Below are 14,148 nucleotides of genomic sequence, written 5' to 3'. Positions count from 1 at the left end.
GCAGGAATGGGAACTGCAAAAACCCAAGCTCTGTGCTTTCTAGAGAAGCAAAGTTTATCAGGTCTTGCTCCCAGGTCTCGCCTTCCGAATCCAGAGCTGTCCCTGGGAGCTCTGCCACCACCAGCGTGGCACAGAGTCGCTTTCCCCGAATTCTTCACAGTCCCTCACAGCTGATTTTTTGGGGGTTTTTTCCATCTTTTTGGCCTGCAGTACTGCTTAGAAGTCGCTGCGCATTTTAATGTTTTCAAACTCTTAAGTTAGAGGGAATACTGTAAGAAATGTTGTGCAAAAAGGAGCATTTCCAACTGTTTAGCTCCTTGCCAAAACTGGGCAGCCCAATGCTTGTTGTAAGCTGGTTCGCTTCTGAGTTTTGAAGTCACTCATGGGGAATTGCTGTGAACGAGGACTGAGAGGGGACAGATGCCCTCCCAGCTGGGCAGGGACGTGGGTGATGGAGGTGGGAGTGGATAATTACCCCCTTCATAAGGGTTCTATACTTGCATCAGAAAAATAATACAATGGAATATGGGGAGCCATGCTTAAGAAGATCGTTGACTTACAGTCTTACTCCGTACAAACACCATCCTTGTTTGGTCAGCATCTAGCAGAGAAGAAGAGCAAGTTCTTAGTTACGTGCACCGTCACTTGCTTTATTCATGTTCTCCCCAGCCGTGACCTTTGTTGCTGTTTTTCAAAGTAAAAAATTACCAGAATTAAAGGCAGCAAGGTTTAGTGTTTGACACCAAACGAACGACAGTGCTGGTAGGAGTTTACCGGTCATGGTTTTTCCATTCAAACACTCAGCCATCCTGCCAAAGCCATCGCCTACCATTCGCTCTTATCGCAGCGGTTGTATCCCGGTGTCAGCGTGGGAAACCCTTCACTGGGGAGCTGACTGTCTTGAGGGCTAATGATGGGTTGGGGGAATTTTTCTACTCTTTAATTCTAGTTTGTGTATACAGTTTTATATACGGCATCTTGGAAAGACAGAAAACTGGTAAGAAGTGAAAGCAGTAGTATAGATCCTAATCTGGGACTTCTGTGCCAGGGTACCTTTTCAGTACAGGTGCAATAACCAGGAGGGGATATTCCTCTTTCTTACCTGTTTCCTCTTGTCCCTGTTTGGTCCCTCCTGATGTTCTCCCACGTGCTGGGCTATCGGCTCTGCTGGTTCTCGTTCTTTGCCGTTCGCACCGTGGGGAGCTGTGTATGGCAGTCTGCCATTTCTGAGTCGAATACTGCTGTTTACTTCTAACTCAGCCCTAAGACAACAGTTTGCCGGCCGTTACTATCAATATTTCATAGTCTTTTCCCACTACTTTCTAAATCAGAACTCGAGGTTACTGTGCTAGAAGGCGGCGTGTTGTCCCGGCTCACGATGCCCATGTAGTTGGGAAGTGCATTTTATCACTTTATTTCTACCCATATCAGTAGGTATGGGCATGAATGTTTTCTCTCTTTATATCACAAATGCTTTGGTGCGGGTACCCATGCCTTGTTCTGAGCTTTTGCAGTGCTCAGTGTGTACGATAGTTTGGCTCCTTAAATGTTCAAAAGCTACTTTCAATTACAGTATAATCTTTCAAAACTCAGGGGACCAAGGTATGCCAGAAATTTAATTTATTGAGATTTTACACAGGAAGCTAGAAAAAAAGCTGGTCTAATGCACCGTTTACCTGGTGTAAAATCACGATTCTTTAGGACTTCAGGTACCTTTTCTCTTCCCTCTCCAAACTCTAAGTTTTCTGGATACAAAGCATATATTCTGTACGTTTAGCCTGATAACTTTCTGGCTTGAAACCCTCAAAATGAGTGTGCCTCTTGGTACCCATGAATGTATATTTTTGCACTTAATTTGAATACGTTGCAAGTGGAGCGCTGTTTACAGTTGGACTTGATCATCTTAAAGACCTTTTCCAACCTAAACGACTGATTCTGTGATTTGTCGTGGTGTGCTGTTTCCGTGCATCCTAGTGCACTGGGTGATGTACATAAATCTCCATAGGCTCTCACGTACTGGTGTCTTCCCTGAAGTCTCTGGAGAACTTGGTGAAGCCTGATGGCAGCCTCCAAAAGAGACCAGTGAGGACAGATGTAGCAGAGGCTATAAAATTGTGCAGCGTGGGGAATATAAAAAGGGAATGATAGTTTGGTTCTTTGGCAGTGCAACGGGCAATTAAATAAAGTGGTAGATTAAACCAATAGGAGCCGTACCTGCGCACGGAGTGCAGTTGCAGTCTGGAGCTCGCTGCCAGGGGGTGCTGCGGCAGCCCGGGACGTACGGGGGCTTCGCGCGGCAGTGCTCGTGCGAGAGCGCTCGGCGGGGTACGCTGGCCGCGCCGTCCCGGGCCGCAGGTACGTACGTTCGTCTGCTGAAAACGAGCTGCTCCTTCTAATTTATTCTTCCCGCGTTGCTAAGGGCCAACAGACCAGTGATGTAAGGCTTATAAAAGGGGCTTTTTGTTGATGTATAAATACATGGCAGAAAATATTATTAAACAGTAATACAAATACTTTTGCCCTCCAATTTTGCTGTTAATAATCAGGGGTTTGGCTGTAACATCAAACATAACCCTATAACCATTAGTGCAAACCTATACACCGATCTCCCTTTCCCTCAGAGCTGGCTTTCGAGCATTTCCAATGCGTTAACAGGGATGTATGTTTGTGGGGAACCTCCAGAACGTGATGGAAAGGCGGTTGGGTTGTCTCAAGAAAACACCAAGTAGTTGAAAACTTATCTCCGAATCCATCACCAAACTGTCGGCCTGAGTCTTCCCCAGCTAGCAGAGTTTGGGCCACGCGTTTAGGAGCCGATGGGCTAACCTCGCTAGGCAGGTGCCTCTGGCCTTTTTCTCCAACTTTAGCATGTTTTGGGGGTTCAGGTGTTGCAGCAAACAGCTTTTGGTCCTCTCTGAATTTTCAGTCCTGTCTTCAGCTTTTATGTGCTGACTCCCTTAGGTTTTGGAGAGGAGTGTTGTGTAACCTATGGAGTTAGCTTGGCTGTAATGATGCTGTCTGTCCAGCTTCAGGAACCGCTCGGGGAACATCTGAAAACAGCCATGCCTTATTCCCTGAATTTTCTGGCCTGTTCTGGCTTGGTTTCCCTTAGGATATCTGCTGGGGCGGGATGCATTGGCTGGGATCGGTCAAGGTCCACATGATTTTATTCTGGTTTTTAGGGCAAACCAAGGGAAATGCTGCCTGTAGTGCATGAGGATTGCCCAAGGCACTCTGCAGGAATAAAAAGAAAATGCTTGGTTGTGGATTGGATTATAAGGTTTATGGTCCAAGAGATGTGCTAGTGGCTGCGATCATAGAATCATAGAATGTTTTGGGTTGGAAGGGACCCCTAGAGGTCATCTAGTCCAACCCCCAATGCGATGAGAGAGGAAGAGCAGAGGAGAGGCTGCCGAAGCCTGCGGCACCTGGGGAGGGGATCCCAGCTCCCCTCCTGCACGGCTCTTGGCATCAGGATGCAGTTTTCATTAACTGCCATTGGAGTTCAGTGACTCGGCTGGCACGCTAAGGTAGGTAGGTAGGTCCTGGTGTTACAGCCTGCGTCTGAAATGCATTGCAGACCGGTGTGGGTTTTACGGCCGTTCTTATTTGCAACCAGCGCCAGTCGTTGCGGGGCCGCAGCCGGCGGTGCAGTGCAGGGTTGGCTCAGTCCATGTCTTTCCCGAGCACGATGAACACCCAGTAAGTTTTAAAACGGGAAAGTTTCAAAAGCAGAGTGAGATGGGTTGCCCCTCAGGCAAAATACCTACTCTTACAGTACCCTGAAAGTACCGGGGCTGTAACCCTGTGTAACGCAGTGTCTGCAGGCAGAAGGGGCCAAATTTGATGGAGTCAGCACTAGGAGGCGAGTTAACCCATGGAGAATCACAGTCTGCCCGGAATTAATTCAGCTTAAGTTTTTTCCCCTGGGTTTTCATAGTAATACCAGCCGAATGTTGCAGTGTTTGGACAGTCGCAAGACAGAAATGCTACAGCTTGAAAAATACTTCAGCCTGCTACCGAGATGAAAGCAAGCCCCGGATAGCTGTATAACTGTCAGGCAAATCGGAGCGCGGCACGGCGCGCCGCGAGGGAAGATATACTGTGGCTGTTAACAAACTCCAAACCCTGCCTCAGAGTTTCCAGCGTGGTTGCACGGGACCCTTCAGGAGGGAAGACGGATAACGACCAGGTGTCCGAGAGCCATGAAGATCTACTGTCCAGTGAGCTCCTCGCCGACACGGATTATGACCCTTTGCAGGGATCCATGGGCTCGTCTCTTCACTTCAGCCATAAAGACAGGAAAAACACTGAGGTGCAAATGAGAAATATAAACTGAGAGCATTATTGATTGGGAAAAGGCGGTCCCCGTGCTGCATGAGTCATGTAATCCACGATGCTTTTCAAGCTCAATTTGGGAGAAGCAGAGGTGCATGGAGGATGGTTTCAATTTCCAAGCAGTGCTTTTTGACCACTCATGCTTTTGAGAAGTAAAAATAATGTCTTGGCTCAGGAACGACTGCGAAACGGAGGTATTCTGCTTTTGGCCCGTTGCCTGCTCGCCCTCTTGAAGCGGAGCTTATGCATTGTGATGGAAACATAACAGCCTGCCCTGCCAAGGAACGGGTCATTCCTGCCGGAGCCTGTGAACGAGGACTTACTGCTGCAAGTAGAAATGTTGAACCGAACGGGATCAAAAGAGGTTGAATTCTGGATGAAAGTGCGATTTGGGGTTACACCTGAATTTTTTTTTTTCAATAGGAAAAAGCTTTTGACTCACTTTGGGGTTCCTGAAAAAAAAGCATCCTGAAAATCCTAAATGAGAAAGAGATTAAGCCTGATTCTGAGGCCAAATGCACTTCTTCAGAGGTTCTTTGCTAATGTTTTAATCATGAACCTGCACAATCTGAATGTATTCTCACACAAGGCTTCCCTTCCATTCGTGTAAAACTTTTGACTTTAATAAATTTGTTCCCAATTTATTCTCATAGAAATAGAATTACACTGCAGTTTACAAGCGGGATTTAATCACAGAATTGTAGAATCCTAGGTTGGAAGGGACCTCAAGGATCATCTGGTCCAACCTTTCTAGATAAGAGCACAACCTAGACAAGATAGCCCAGCAGCCTGTCCAGCTGGGTCTTGAATGTGTCCAGTCTCGGGTATGGCCCCAAAATACTGGAACAGTAGGTTAGAAAGCTGCCATTTTGACTGTAGTTCATTCAGGGTCTTGATCAAATTCTAGATCAGGCAGCTTCTATCCTTACTTTTCATTTTCATACCAATATTTGTATCTTCACTTCCATAGAAATAGGTTGGATCAGGGAGTCGGACGATACGTGCTCTCTTCGGACGCATGGGCAGGTTGCATATTGCGTAAACTTCATGCGTAAGAAGACAACTGGAGAACCTAGGTTACTACATTTTGCACAGTTCAAAATGTCCACTAAAACGTTGCGAGCCTCCCTTGCAGACAGGCGGACTAGCCTGGTGGAAGGCATCAAATGATGGAGCAAATCCTGTGCCAGGCAGGAAGCTGCTCCAACAGTTTGTTGAGGGAAGCAACGATGATAGCAATGGTTATTTTCTGATTCTTCACATTTATTTGTGAAGTATGGGTCAAATTGGCTCCTGATGGAAGTCAGTTGGCTTTTTTAGGGATACAGCTATGTATTGTCTGACATTGTGTACTCTGATTCACAAGTCCAAGCGGGTATGTTGGCTTTCTGGGCCAGTGAATGCTTCACATTCTTTAGCACCTGTATATGGGAAATATTGGAACTTAGGACTGTAGGTTTCCCTACCGTGAGACTGCCTAAGTATCAAAGCTCTGTGATATATCATAGAAAAAGAAATAAATCAGTTGAAACTGGGTTAAGTTTTGCATTTTATAAACAACTTCTAAATCAGAATTACAATGTTAATGAGTTTATATATATATATATATTATATGCTACTGAGAGCAAAAGGAGTTTTATTTTGAAGTTTATAATGATTAGTTCTGATGATAGTGTGTTTGTATCATGGAAAAGGAGCTATGGTCCCTAGTTTTAGCCTCGATACAGCCTGAATCTAAAAATATAAAGGTATCAGGACTGAAGGTGCAGAGTGAGGGAGGTGAAGTGTGTAAGTACATGGAAAAGCAAAGCAAGTGTAGAAAAAGAGATCCATCAGCTGGTAAACCAATTCATCAGTTAGTAAAAATATACAGATTAGCAAAAGAAATAGGAAGGAGGCAGGAAAGAAAGGGATCTATACATGGAGATGTCGGTAGTATAGGAAATGCTAAGAATAACTGCAGAAATACTCAGTGAGGGGAATTTTGTTGGAGAAAATGAGAACATCTACGTAATGGGCTGATTATTTCTCTTAAGGGAACAAAAACCAAGCGTTAAAACCAAGCACACTGGCTAACTCTCTGTCCTGTGTATTGAGGTTTGGGAGGTTGTAATCGGAGCCCCCGTCTTTTCCGTGTCTTCACAGTGGCAGAAGAACTGTAAAATCCCCAGTGAGCTGCAGCATCTCTTGGAAACAGGAAGAGGCGGCGAGGCTAGAAAGCAAGGGCAGTGTTTTGGTTTCTTTTTGTCAGCCCGGTGCGGGTGATACCACAGGCTTTGGAAAACCGACCGATAGCCCTGGCCTCCGCTGCTGGAGCGGGAGCCCTGTGGCACCATGGCTGTGCGGGTGGTTGGGTCTCCAGCTCCTGTTGGAGAACGCTTGTGGATGAGAGTTGGAGCCTGGCTAGAGCAAGACTGGCTTGGCTATAGCTCTGCTGTAAGGTGCCTTTCTTTGTCCACGTTCAGCTCTTGCTGTAAAGCCATGATGCTCCTCCGGTGACTTTCATGGAGTTGGGATTTCCCTTGAAGAACCCAGGGCAGAACCCTGAAGGCCCCGGCAGACTGGGCACTGTCGCAGTGGGTGGCTGCAGAGACCTGTGTGCTCCTGCTGGAGACAGTTCATCCTTCTGAGCTCAGAGATCAGTACAGGAGGATCTCAGTGTTACTGCAGTTATACTGGAATCAAAGTACCCGTCGGATGGAAAGATGCCCAAGTGCCCTGGTGTATGGGGCTGTGCAGTGTAGCCCTGGTGCCAGCTCGAGAATTATTTACTCCATCCTATAATGTAGAGGGATTTCTTGAACAACAGGGCCACAATGTGTTGTGGAGCTATGTGGACAATCCAGGTGTGTGACTGATATGATAAAGAGGGCTATTCCTGGAGTTCGGTTAGCACAAAAACAAAGAAGGGGGGGATTGTGGATACATTCCTAGCAGAACAAGGACATCAGGTTCTGATAGGGTTGGAATGCTCTTAAAGGGGAAATGCTTAGCTGCTAGAATAGAGAAGCAGTAACCACAAGTAGGGTAAAGTAGCCAGTGAGTGAGGCTTTGCTGTATATATCCAATCGCTATTAGAGGAGAAGTGTATGGACAGTGTGTTACACCTATGAAATTATTGCTTATGCTGTGTGAACCCTGCTCTGCTCTATAAGTATACCTGCACCTTGCAATAAAGTTGAAGCATTCACTATACTCCTATGGAGACTGCGTCTGCTTTCTAAAGCTCCCCTCTTTGCTGGTTAGCCTACACAAACCGGTCGTCCTGTTCAACACTATAAAGCAGGGAATATCGATACCGTCAGGGAAAGATGATTAGCAAAACGGGCTATGGATTTTGTATGGCACAGCTATTTGTATGATTTTGAGGGGATTTTGGTGTGTGTAAAGAAATGGTGTTATGCGAGGACATTGATTTACCAGCGTGAGCCTTTGGGGACTGCTGAGCCTCCGTGACTGAACCATAGCACCCAAGACCTCCCAGGGCTGGCTGTACTTATGTATACAACAGCCTGCTTAGACCCAAAATACATGAACAAATGTGCGTATTTTAGATATAAGCAGATTATTGTGTACGTGAGCCTTCTTTACTGAGGGCTCTAGGCAGGACTGTAGAAGGAGAAACCTTCCTGTGCAGACCCAGGTTTGGACCTCAGCTGTACCCCTGCTACGGCCCTGGATGATGCTTGCCGAATGTTATTTTTTTTTTCCAGTATTACTGAAGTAATAGCAAAGCTGGACGATACCTGAGTTACCTCCCCTGAAATCCAAGGAGTTATTCTGCAGTTGATGGCGAGATTTATACCCATTAAAGCCATTTGGTTGTTTAGTTGTAATTGGAGGATATTTAGTGAGAACCACAGAAGTTTGGCCCGTGGGATTGGTAACTGTGCGGGACTACTTTGAAGCATTAAGAGGAGAGGAAAGTAATGGAAAATGTGAGCCTGGCGAATACTTACAGGGGAAGTTCTGCCTGTATATCCTCAAGAAACAAGAAACCCTGAGAATATATCCTTGAGCAAGGACTATAGATCTCAGTCTTGTCTAGGTATAAAGCAGCTTAAGGAATGCCATGAACTTCATTGAAGGGCAGCGATTTGTTGAATCTACTTAAAAAAAAGTATAAAGTGCTATAAAACTTGCTTTGTTTCGAGAGTGAGCTGGGGAAATAGAACGAGATTCACAAGTAATTCATCTCAAGCTGTAGACTGGTGTGTAGGTCTCCGCAGCAAGAACATTAATATCTGTTAAATTCTCCAAATTAGCTTAAACATTCCAGAGAAAGGATGTAATTCTCTGTTGTATAGGGAAGGAATTCACCCTTCCCCCCAGTCTTTCTGCTTCCCAGGGACTCGAGAGAAACACTAATATCAAGTCAACCTTTTTTTTTTTTCTTCCCCCCTTTAGTAATGGGGTCCAGATTGGTAGTGACTGAACCACGGTCCCGTCAGAGGAGTTTTGCGTGATGGGTCGGAACGGGCTGGTTGCTGTCGGGTTGGTGGGCACTGGACATCCGACCCAAGCTGGCAGCCTAAAGGGAGCGTCTTAAAGGAGGTTTGAATTTCAGTTCCCATTGTGGTTCTCAGATCTGTGGCGCGGTGTCCACCTCCTAGCAAGGCAAAACTTGGAAGCTGCTTGTACTTACAAATAATTAGAGGTGCATTGCTATGCTGAGTAATATTCATTAATCTGTTGCGATTTCGTATTAACAAGGTACTGCCAGGCTTAATTAGGTTTGGGGAAGATTTTAGCTTGTTTGGACCAAGTGTCTGTTGGAAGGCGAAGCAGGAAAACAGGCTGTGTCTGTGGCAAAGCAAAGCGAGGGATGGGGAGGAGAAGCACCAGCAGGAGGTTGTTCAGGAGCCACAAAATGAGTGGAATAAACAGATTTCAAACCTGCCCAGTGTACCTGGCCTCGCATTCAGCCCCTTAGATGGTCAGTGGTGCCATCTTGTGTTAAGTGAGCGGTATTTTTGGGAAAAGATGGATAGAGAGGCTTAAAAAGTCTGGGAGAAGGGTGTTGGAAGAGCCACTGACAACTCCTGGTGTGAAGCGAGGAGAGCGGTGAAGGCCGTAGGTCTCTGAGACAGAAAGGCAGAGGGTGACCAGCAGTCACAACAAAACCAGAAATCTTTGCAGTTCCGACACCACTTACGCACAAGAAAGTTTAGCAGTAGATTTTTCATTTAAATTGTGAATTCTTCCATCCTGTTGTAAATAGCAACAGGGCACGTGATGGATGCACATGGACTTATCTGAATATAACCATATAATGATGACTTTGCTGATGTATCTTCTTCCAGTGCTTGACAGAGAAGCAGGAAAAAACCTGATGAAAGCAGCCATAGTCTTTGCGCTGTCCCACCATCCCACACGCAGGAAGTTTCTGCAGCGGGTCCAGTGCTCCTAGGGCTGAAGTCAACTGTGAGGTTGTGGCTTAGCCCCGTTGCACAAGGACTGGTGTGGTGGCTGGTATGCTTAACCATCACCATGTCAGAGCCTTGCCGGAGCAGCCTGGGCAGCGGGGAGGATCCCAGTCCTCTCGCATCCTTTATTTCAGATTCCCGAGAACGTTTTTTCCAAGGTGCTGGTATAGTTGCAACTTGCAGATTTCATTGTTGATGAATTTTTGTGTCGTCAGCAATGGGATTTTTGTATACCTAGCCCTTCTAGAGGTCAGACTGCTAATTCGCATCCAGACAAGCCCGCGGCAAGGGAAATCCTATGTTTTCTTGGAGAGTTATCAATTCTCCATGCCAGTGTAACACTTCCCTGCTTTACACCCATAACATAGCCCTCCTTTAAAGGTCTTTCTTTGCGTGCATTCTTTATTGAAGTATTTGTGCATGTATTTCTCCTCTGCACGAGCTCCCACAGTTATTTTGCATTCAGAAATTTATCTGAAGAGCTGTGTCCCTTTGCCTGGCAGCTGCCCTCTCTGAGCTCACCCATACCTGGAATGTCCTGTGCAGTTTGGCATTCACAACCCGACCCCCGTGCACTCAAATCCATCGGCAGTACTGTGATCGTCTCCTACAGCACCTGGGGAGGTGGGAAGGGGAGGTTTCGGGGTTCCAGGCAGAGGCTGGTGAGAAGTGGTGCACGTGCAGCCGCGTGCTTGCTGCTCGCACTGCAAACAGATGGAGAACAGAAATGAAGCCATCAATGATATGCTTGCGTACTTCCCCCTGGGAGAGCTCATTTTGTATCTGAAAGCTGCCAGAATGTCTGTGTGTCCTCCAAAGAGTCATGTCCCATGACTGGTATTGCTAGATCCGTATCTGGGTGCTGCCTGTACTCAAAGCGGAGGAGTATGACATAGAAAATAAATGGACAGCTGTGGTCAAAAACCTTCTTAGTTGGACTTTGAGCACAGTGTTCTTCATGCTGTGCTTTTAATGACCCTTTTTTGGTGAGAAAAACAGTAGGTACCGTAATTTGGTGGTGTGTTTCTTACCAAAGATAGTCCCTTAATAACTTTCTACTTCGTAGCACTGCGGTAGCACCTAGGGGCGCCGGCTGGGTTGGAAGCTCTGTCATGGGAAGAGTCTGAAAACCAATCCCTGCTCCGAGTGTTGAACTGGACAGCTTGTGAGAAGGCGGCACTATCCATCGCTGTTTCAGAGGCAATGAGCTGAGGTACGAAGACAGGGCTGAGGTCTTTGCAACCAACAGTCAACTTCCTCGCACAGCTCTCTTCAGTTTCTAAAGAATCTTAAATGAGTCATCCAAAATTTTTAGATTGCTGGTATTCTAGCACAAAGACTGATTTTTTCAAGGAGAGCTAACACGCAGGAAAAAATACAACTGAAAAGAAAATTGGATTTTCTGTTATGGGGAAATAGTGGAAGTTGTTTGAGCATCAAAGGTTGTTCTGAGGCATTTTGGGTTTTCAATAACCAAGACAATTTTCAGCAGAACCAGAGCGTTTTTGTTGCTGTAGCTGTTGACGACGTTAGAAATACTTAGCTGGGTAATTTTTAACTAGGTCGACCTGCAATCAATGTTAGGAGTCTTCTGACCTCAAACGGAGGTTTCAAAGCCGATGGGTGGTTCCCGTAATGACATTCGGGCTGGCGGGTTCCCCAAGGCAAACCAACTCAGCCAGACCTCAGCACGTGAGGTCTCTGCACCGAGGCCTGACTTCAGGCAGACCAATTCATGCATAAATGTCTGTGCACTGAAGCCTGACTTCAGCGCATGAAGAACTTTGTGGAATACAACCTTGGGGAGCACATCTGATCTTCACATAGCCAAGCCAGTCCCTGAGAAGTCTGGAAAGCCCAGGGCCCTGCAGGTGACTCGGGGGTTTTGGTTAAGTGGCGTTCCAGCAATGCAAGTTTATAACCGTACAGGGAAGGCAGCTTAGGCCATAGAAGAATTGGAAAAATCCCTAAAAGATGCTAGAGGATCTGTGGGATTAACATTTCTGAGTGGGGAGGGTTATACTGTGTGCAGAAGTTTCTCTAGTACAAATACCAAGTTGGAAAACAAATACGTTGGTAGGACTGGCCTCTTTGGGAGACCAGCAGAATGGGATGCAGACGAAGAATAAAAAGAAGTAAAGAGGTAATTAAACCAAAAGATGTTGTAATAACAGAGGAGTGCTGCCGCTACCGTACAAACGGTGGGCTTCTGTGAATGGCTGGTTTTGGAAAAGAGGGTTTTACTGCTAGCCAGCAACTGCTTCTGTTTGTTCTCCCCAAAAGTTTTATTTGCTATGACACCTTTCATGTAATTCAAACCAAAATGTTAATTTTGGGGTGCATGAATGCAAATATATATGGTGTAAGGGATCCGACACTAAGAGGTACCATCATGTTGCAGACACCCAGACCTTTTCTTTGCATGAAACCGCAGAGCATCTTCCTCCAGCCTCCTTGGCAGAAGATACCGGAGGCAAACCCAGCGGCAGGGTGGTCGACAGTAACTTCTGCCCATGTGCCTGGAGGGACCAAACAAAAGTATTAGCGGAACTAACCCACTAGGTTTCCAGTTTACGCATAGCTCAGTTTCTACCTCATGCCCCTGATGAGCTCTTCAAGAAAGAGTAATTCCAGTTCAGTGCTATTTATCCCTCCCACTTGGAGCAGCGTGGCAAACCTCCAGCTTCTCTGTGCTGTCCCTGGAGGGATCTGCTCTCCCTGGGCCGGGTGCCAGGCGCTGGCTGGGGGCCCGCCTGTGATTAGGGTATCGCTGCAGCAGCATCTCTTCCCAAACACAAACACACCTCTGGGGAATGCCCGATTCAGCTGCAATAGCCACAGCGGAGATGGTATTTGAGTAACGTCACTTTGGCTGCTGGCCATTTCAGCAGATGATTTATTATTTTCTGTACGAATCTGCCTTTAAAGCTTCTCATATAGTGTTACGGATGATATCATTCAGTGTTAAGTACTTACAAGATCCGTTTCAACCTTTGAATGTATGCAGAGATACGCTCTTGGCAAAAATAATACTGGGGTCCTCTCTGTTTATCAGTAAGGATGTATAGCTTGTACCTCGCCCTTGTTGGGTTGCAAAAGTAGAATTTCAAGTTACTATTGTGTGCTCGCCTTCTCTTTTTCTGAGTGTATCTGGGAGTGGTGATCCAGCCCTTTTTATGTTTTCTTGTGCGCTGTAGGCGATTGCAAGTGCTGTGGAAGTACAAATGATGAGTACTGGAGACATGTGCATGAACGTCTTGATGGTGCACAGGGAAGCCACCCTTCCCTTGGGCGGGTGGGCCCCAGGGGTGGTGTGGCCAAAGAAGCTCAGCCAGTGAGGTGGGCACAGGAGAGAAATTATTTTCTGCCCCTGAAGGTCATAAGTGAATTACTAACCTGGAAAGCAAGGATGAGAAGTTGACTGTCAAAAAAGATGCCTTTGGAGCCTTTTGGGATTACTCTCAGGTGATGCAGTTTGGATCTCCTCCCCTCCTGAGGGTTGTGCTGTGCTGTGCTGGGTTATGCATTAAGACATCCTATAGCTCTTGCTGATTATTAGTACAGAAAAGATTAAATTTGCCAACCTGAGAGTGGAAGTTACTCCTGTGTCGGCATGTCTTCCTCTCTACTAATAGCTTGGGATCTAAGCACGAGTTCTATCTTCACTTGAATGTAGTGCAACAATTGGAGGTCTTGGAGCTGAAGGGGTTTGTGTGTGGGCTTACTTGCCTTGCCTTGCAAGGCCCATGGGTACGGATGGTCTCAGCGGACCTTGCCACCCGCTGCCATGCGTGCTGAGCCCATGTTCCTCCGGGTGCTGTGGGAGCGAGGTTGGGAAGAACGGGGAGCAAGACGCTGCAGGAGCACACGTGCTCTGCTGTGTAGCAGGTCTGGAGTCCTTCATGTCAATGTGCGTCTTCCAGTGACAACGTGCATCTTCCATTGACACAAGATGGAAGAAAAAATGATTCCTCAGCCTAGTGCAGCCCAGGAAGAGGAACATTTAAAGCATGCTGCAGAATCCAGTCTTGCACCTTGCAGAGTATCTTCTGTGTCCCATTATGCCTCTACAAAGTGTTACCTGGTCACAGTTCTTCACAGCCCTTTTGTTGAGAGCAAAGGGGTTAGGTCTGTGTCGATTAAAAAAAAAAAAACTAGAAGGAAAAAGTTTTCATGGAATTCCTGGGTTTGCTGTGAGCTTATGCAAAGACAGAGTGGTCAATACAGTAACAAAACCAGATGTGCAGTCTGGGGTGTGTGGAGTGGAGTTAACTTGTTTTTTCACAGGAGAGCAAGGAGTTAAAGAGTAAGTGGTTTGCAGATAGGTGTCTGGAGGAAATCTGGAGCACCGGTATTCTCTTGGATGCTCCAGTTATGCATTCCT

Source organism: Egretta garzetta, unplaced genomic scaffold, assembly GCF_000687185.1.
Source record: "Egretta garzetta isolate BGI_Z169 unplaced genomic scaffold, ASM68718v1 scaffold60, whole genome shotgun sequence".
Classification (NCBI taxonomy): Eukaryota; Metazoa; Chordata; class Aves; order Pelecaniformes; family Ardeidae; genus Egretta; species Egretta garzetta.
This window is presented reverse-complemented; position numbering follows the sequence as displayed.